The sequence below is a fragment of the Arvicola amphibius genome, chromosome 3 (genome assembly GCF_903992535.2).
Source record: "Arvicola amphibius chromosome 3, mArvAmp1.2, whole genome shotgun sequence".
NCBI classification, from domain to species: Eukaryota; Metazoa; Chordata; class Mammalia; order Rodentia; family Cricetidae; genus Arvicola; species Arvicola amphibius.
Window position 1 is genome coordinate 106,510,925 of NC_052049.1, and position 7,597 is coordinate 106,518,521.

At 39.5% G+C, this 7,597-nt stretch overlaps 1 pseudogene; it reads left to right on the plus strand.

Annotated features, from left to right (window-relative positions):
- Positions 1-5,131: 5,131 nt before the first annotated feature.
- LOC119810160 lies at positions 5,132-6,064 on the plus strand (annotated as a pseudogene).
- Positions 6,065-7,597: the final 1,533 nt, after the last annotated feature.

Here is a 7,597-nt window from a genome sequence, read left to right on the forward strand (position 1 = left end):
GCTTGGGATACAGGAAGGGTGGATATGGGAGCAGGGAAGCATATGTCTTAATTTAGGGAGCCACCTGAGGGTTGTCAAGAGACTTGACCCTAGAGGGGTTCCCAGGTTTCCAGGGAGACACCCCCAGTTAGTTCCTTGGGCAGCTGAGGAGAGGAAGCCTGAAAAGGCCAGTTCCTATAGCCATAATGATGAATTTCTTGCATATCACCATAGAACCTCCACCTGACGATAGATGAAGAAAATGACTGAGCCCCACATTGGAGCACTGGACTGAGCTCCCAAGGTCCTGATGAGGAGCAGAAGGAGAGAGAACATGAAAAAGAAAGTCAGGAACGTGAGGGGTGCGTTCACTCATGGAGACAGTGGGACAGAACTAATGGGAGATCACCAACTCCAGTTGGAATGGGACTGATGGATCATTCTACCAAACCCGTCTCTCTGAATGTGACCAACAGTGGGGGCTGACTGAGAAGCAAAGGACAATGGCGCTGGGCTCTGATTCTTCTGCATGGACAGGCTCTGTGGGAGCCTTCTCAGCTTGGTCGATCACCTTCCTGGACCTGGGGGGAGTTGGGAGGACCTTGGTCTTAGCATAGAGTAGGGAACCCTGATGGCTCCTTGACCTTGAGAGGGAGGGAGGAGAGGTATGGGTGGAGGGGAGGGGAGGGAAGGGGGAGAAGGAGGGGAGTGAAGGGCGAGGAGGAGGGGAGGGAAGGGGGAGGAGGAGGGGAGGAGATGGAAATTTTTAAATATAAAAAAATAAACCATGAAAAAAAAAAGGATACAAATTCAGAGTCTTTACCTCTCTAACTTCTGTAATTATTTAAGAAAAATATAGATGGGTACCCAGGTATCCAGGGAGATGCCCCCAGCTAGTTCCTTGGGCAGCTGAAGAGAGGGAGGTGGAAAAGGCCAGATCCTATAGTCATACTGATGAATATCTTGCATTTCACCATAGAACCTTCATTTGGCGATGGATGGAAATAGAGACAGAGCCACACATTGGTACACTGGACTGAGCACCAAAGGTCCAAAGGAGGAGCAGAAGGAGGGAGAACATGATCAAGGACGTCACGACTGCAAGGGGTGCTCCCACCAACCGAGATGGTGGCGCTGATCTAATCAGAGCTCACCAAGGCCAGCTGGACTGGGGCTGAAAAAGCATGGGATAAACCCGGACTCCCTGAACATGGTGGACAATGGGGGCTGCTGAGAAGCCAAGGACAATGGCACTGGATTTTGATCCTACTACATATCCTGGCTTTGGGTGGACCTAGCCTGTTTGAATGCTCACCTTCCTAGACCTGGATGGAGTGGGGAGGAACTTGGACTTCCCACAGGGCAGGGAACCCTTACTGCTCTTCGGACAGTAGAGGGATGGGGAGTGGAGGGTTGAGGGGGGGAGGGAGAAAATCTTAATAAATAAATAAAGAAAAGAAAAAAGAAAAAAAAGAAAAATATAAAAGTACTTCCCTGAATTGTTAAATACTGTCTTTAATAGTAACAAAGTTTAATATTCAAATGCTAATTAACCCAATTAAAAAATGAGACACTGAACTGAACAGAGAATTCTCAACAGAACAAGTTCAAATGGCCAAAAGACACTTAAGGGCATGCTCAACCTCCTTACCGATCAGGGAAATGCAAATCAAAGCAACTTTGAGATGCCATCTTACACCAGGCTAAAATCAAAAACACTAATGATAGCTTTTGCTGGAGAGGATGTGAAGTAAGGGGTACACTCATCCACTGTTGGTGGGAATGCAAACTTGTGCAACCACTTTGGAAATCAGTGTGGAGGTTTCTCAGGAAATTCGGGATTAACCTACCACAGGACCCAACAATACCACTCTTGGGAATATACTCAAGAGATGTCCAATCATACTACAAAAACATTTGTTCAACTATGTTCATAGCAGCATTATTTGTAATAGCCAGAACCTGGAAACAACCTAGATGCCCTTCAATGGAAGAATGAATAAAGAAAGTGTGGAATACATACGCATTAGAGTACTACTCAGCGGTAGAAAACAATGACATCTTGAATTTTGCATGCAAATGGATGGAAAGAAAACACTTCTGAGTAAGGTAACCCAGATCCAAAAAGATTAATTTGGTATGTACTCACTCATAAGTGGATTCTAGACATAAATAAAGGTCACTGAGCCTATAATTCCTGATCCTAGAGAAGCTAAATAAGAAGGTGAACCCCCCCAAAAAATCATATAGCTATCCTCCTGGATATTGGAAGTAGACTGGATTGCCAGGCAAAAATTGGGATCTTGGGGGTGGGGGTGGGCTGAGGGTAAGGGAAGATGGGGAGATGGGGAGAGAAAAGTGAGGAGGGGAGGATGGAGAGACCCTGAAGGAATGGGATGGTTGGGATGGAGGAAAGGTGGATAGGGGAGCAGGGAAAAAGATATCTTAATAAAGGAAGCCATTTTAGGGTTAGCAAGAGACTTGACTCTAGAGGGGTTCCCAGGTATCCATGGAGATGTCCCCAGATAGTTCCTTGGGCAGTTGAGGAGAGGGAGCCTGAAATGGCCCTTTCCTATAGCCATACTGGTGAATATCTTGCATATCACCCTAGAAGCTTCATCTGGCAATGGATGGAGATAGAGCCAGAGACCCACATTGGAGTGCTGGACTGAGCTCCCAAGGCCCAAGTGAGGAGCTGAAGCAGGGAAAACATGAGCAAGGAAGTCAGGACTGAGAGGGGTGCACCCACCCACTTAGACAGTGGGGCTGATCTAACGGGAGCTCACTATGCCAGCTCGACTGGGACTGAAAAATTATGGGATCAAACCAGACTCTCTGAACGTGGCAGACAATGAGGGCTGACTGAGAAGCCAAGGGCAATGGCACTGGGTTTTTATCCTACTGCATGTACTGGCTTTGAGGGAGCCTAGTCTGTTTAGATGTGCACCTTCCTGGACCAAGATGGGGTGGGGAGGACCTTCGACTTCCCACAGGGCAGGGAACCCTGACTGCTCTTTGGACTAGAGAGGGAGAGGAGTGGGGGGAGGAGGAGGGAAATGGGAGGTAGGGAGGAGGTGGAAATTTTTAATAATAAAAAATAAAAAAAGAAAGAAATATTAAAAGGGAATACATGCAACCTGCAGAAATTGATTTTAGGGGGCTGAGAAAGTAATTCTATGTTTGAACTCTGGTAAAATAACAATGATGAATTAGTATCCATGTGCAGATCAGCAAACAAAAATATTACAATTAAAATGATTTGAGAAAATTATAACTGAAGGATTAATATACCCCTTGAACAACTTTTATGAAACAATAAGAAAACCATTCGGGTTGCTTCTCTGAAACTGTACTGTGTCTCCATGGGATGAGAAAAGGAATAAAATCATTGATTTCTGTGAAGAAGCTAATTAGGAGAAGGGTGTTGAATTTTGGCTAAAGTATTGAGAATACATACTCCCCAAAGACCAGGACATTCATTTGAATTTGTTGATTCTCCAAGGCACTAAGGATTGAATTGAATTGAATCTTCAAGGCACTAAGGATTCACATTGGTCTAGCATGTACAACCCATCACTTCAGTCCTTTTTTTATACCTGTCTTGAGTCCCTTCGAAGAACTGAAGGGATTTCCTTGTATTATCTCAGTGCATTATGACATGGAACTCATAAGAATCTGGAGTTTCAAGTGGCAGGTGTGTGAAAAAAATAGTGTTTTCCTGTCATTATTTTACTGGATTAGGAAGTAGTATTACAACCTGTGGACAATAATTCAGCAAAGTGTCTGAAAAATGCATAGAAATAACTTTGGTTCAGCATTCTCATAGAATCAAAACAAACAAAGACTCAGGACCGGGTATTGACAAAAAGAAAAGTAATAATGACATTGAGTCCATATTTTTTCTCTTCTAAATAGGGTAAGTTTTAAAATCTATTCACAATAATATTTTACCTTTTATTCAATATATATGTTGAAATGTTATTAATGTGCAAAATAGTATGTATGTCATATAATTATTTGTGTTTTGACAAAGATGTGCATTGTTGAAATGACCCACTGTTGAAGTTAATTCATCTATGCCCTTTTAATGTTTTTGTGATTTGTAGAGATACATGTATGTATATGAGGATAATATAATGTAATTTAAAGCAAACATAAAGTACTTGTTTATCATTGCTGAACATTTGAAATTAAGAACCTATTTTCGTTTCATAATCAAGCATTCTTTAACTTTGTCACGCCTCACCTGTTTTACATTTCTATGAGTTCTAACAAGTAACCTATGTGAATATGAGCTTTGCAAATTTCAAATGCAAGGAAGATATTCAGGCATTCCTATGGAGTGGGTTCACACAGTAGATAATAGATTTAGATTGGTCCAAGAATCCATGTTGTACCCCTTTCTCTCTGCTTAGGAAATGCTTATGACTTAAGTGAACTCCAAAGAAAAAGAACAGAGAAGGATGAAATAACACTATTCAGAGAGCCAGTGGAAATGTAACTTGCAATGTCTTATTTAGCTTCCTACCTCTCCATAGCAGATCTAAAATTCCTCCAGAGCTTAAATGTTCCTGAGTATCTTAACTATTTTTAGATTCTAATAATTTTTGTCTGTGTGGATTTGCCTTCTGCAGAGAACACACTTTGGTGTGTCCTAGGTTGCTATACCTTTTCTCTATAACCCATATGGATTTGGAAGTAAAGGATGACAACAGAGGTCATCAAATTTATCCTGTTCCATTCTACTATACTTTTTCTCTTAATTTTCTAGTAATCATTTTATAACAAGAATACTTAATACAATTGTGCAGACTACTGTGATGTTGTGTGTGTGTGTGATTTGAGTGTATATTTGTCTGTAATTTTAGATGGGGATTTGCCACTATGTAACTCAGTAGAAAAGGCTGACCTTTTTATCAGGGAGTTTTAATTGCCTTTGTTTCCAAAATTCTAGATTTAAAAGCAAGCATTGTATTTATTTACTAGGGAAGAATGCCACTTTATATCATGATAACATCAAAGGCAGGTACACTGTTTTCAAGCAGGTCAGTGCATTCCCAGTACATTCTTCAAGATCAGCAGAGAGAGTTGTCAGTTGGGTTTTTCCTTTACTTTTCTCCTTTTATGTCTCCCCAGATTTTCTTAGAGAACAATGGCTGCGGCAAATGGCACTTTGGTGATGGGATTCATTCTCTTGGGGATAACTGAAGAGCCTGGTCTCCAAGTCCCCCTCTTCTTCATCTTTCTAGTAATATATATGGTAACTACATTAGGAAATTTGACTTTGATCCTTCTAATTGTGCTGAATTCTCACCTTCACACCCCCATGTACTTTTTCCTCTTTAACTTGTCCCTCATAGACCTTTGTTATTCTTCAGTGATCACACCCAAAATGCTGATGAACTTCTTACTGGCGAAAAATGTTATATCTTACACTGGGTGCATGACCCAGCTCTACATGTTTTGCTTTTTTGGAATTTCCGAATGTTACATGCTGACAGCAATGGCCTATAATCGTTATGTGGCTATCTGTAATCCACTCTTGTATAACAATGCTATGTCCCCTAAAGTATGCTTCTATCTTATGCTTGGTTCATATTTGATGGGCCTTTCTGGAGCCATGATCCACACTGGTTGCATGCTTCGACTGACCTTCTGTGATGGAAACACCATTAGCCATTATTTCTGTGACCTCCTCCCTTTGCTATAGCTCTCTTGTACAAGTACTTATGTCAATGAGATAGAACTGTTTATTGTAGTAGGAAAGGATATTGTTGTTCCAACCTCCATCATTCTTACTTCCTATGGCTTCATTCTTTGCACCATATTCCAGGTGAGGTCCACTGAGAGCAAGTACAAGGCATTCAGTACCTGCAGTTCCCATTTATTTGCTGTTTCTCTGTTTTTTGGATCAAGCACATTTATGTATCTTCAGCCCTCCTCACCTGGGTCTATGAATGAGGGGAAAATTTCTTCCATCTTTTATACTATCATGGTTACCATGATGAATCCCTTAATCTACAGCTTTAGAAACAGAGATGTTAAATCTGCTCTGAGAAGAACCCTGAGTAGGACAATATATTGATCAAAATTTGATATAACTTTTGTCTGTAGTTAAAAAAATTATCAGTGCCTAGGGATTTTTGAGTGCAGCCTTCTTGACACATTTATATCTCCCATGGTTTCATAAGTGTGAAGTTACTTTGTTTGCATGCTCTTCATTTTTAAAATTTGCTTTATTTATTATCATTATAAACCTTATCCAGTAAAATAAAGAATACTCTTACATCTTTGAAAATAATGATATATTGAGAGAATGCATTTGGTGATCAAAAGTCATGTCTGCAACCTGAAAAGAAACATTAATCTTACATTGTGCCTGCGATTTTGACTTTTACACCTGGGCTTGAATATATCAGTCTTAAACTTTGATGATTTTACATAAAGCTATCAGTCCCTTGATTCTTGCAGGTACAAAGAGTATGTTATACATTCATTCCTCATCATCTGAAAAAAATTTAAAAAGGAATTGAGCTGATTTAGTTAGCAGCTTGATATCATATATTTAGAATATTTTTCAAAAGTAGATAGCCAAGTCTAGGGCAATTCTTAGGAAGTTCATGGTACTTTAATTTATTTTCATTGTATGAATGACAATATAGAAGATATGAAGAATATACAATTATACTGAAGTTGTCACATATGAGAGGTTTTTTTTAGAATTAGAATTTACATTTGACAAGCTTATAGGGAAATAGACCCAACCCACCTAATCAGGAATATTTAAGAGGTAGATACAGAATAATTAGGAGTTTCAGGCCACCCTTTGAATGCCTTTTAAACTGACACCTGTTCCTGTCACTTTGGCAATCAGAATAGTGAAAAAAACAAGTAAATATTTATTTATCTAGGAATCACTGGCTAGGAGAAAAGATCAGAGCACTAGGGACAATTTTTCTGCCAGGAGAGAAACTTTTCTCATGAAGAAAGATGAACAACTTTTAGATCATTTTGAAGGGAAGACTGATCTTCCAGGCAAGATTCAATGTTGAAAGAGTAAAGGATAGGACAACACCTTGACCAATCTGCTAAGTTATACATAGTTTTGCCTTTTATTTAAAACTTGCAATAAAGTCAGGTTTTCCTGAAAATGGACTTGGGAAGCAAGTGTCACTGAAATTTATTCTGTATTTGCTCCATTGGGAGATTTCTATAGTCTGCTTTTCACTATTAATTTGGCCTTTATTAGATTATTTTTAGATATTATTTTTAAATATAGCATGTATTCCTTCCCTTTCCTCTCATTCAACCCTGTTTCAGACCCATCCTTGCTCCCTATCACATTCATGGACTCTTTATTCATCAATTGTTTTTACATGCATATAAGTATTTTATATACATAAATATTTACTTGACTCTTTTCGTTGACATTTGGATGACCGGTGGTTGGACCTGGCTTAGAGATAAGCTATAAGACAAATCCATTGACAGAGATAAATGCTTCCACTTTAATGGGAACATTTTGAATTCTACTTCAATAAGAATATTAATCCTAAAGATGCAAAATCAGTTTGTAAATGAAACTCTAAATTTAATTAACTGAACTTTTTAAAGTGAT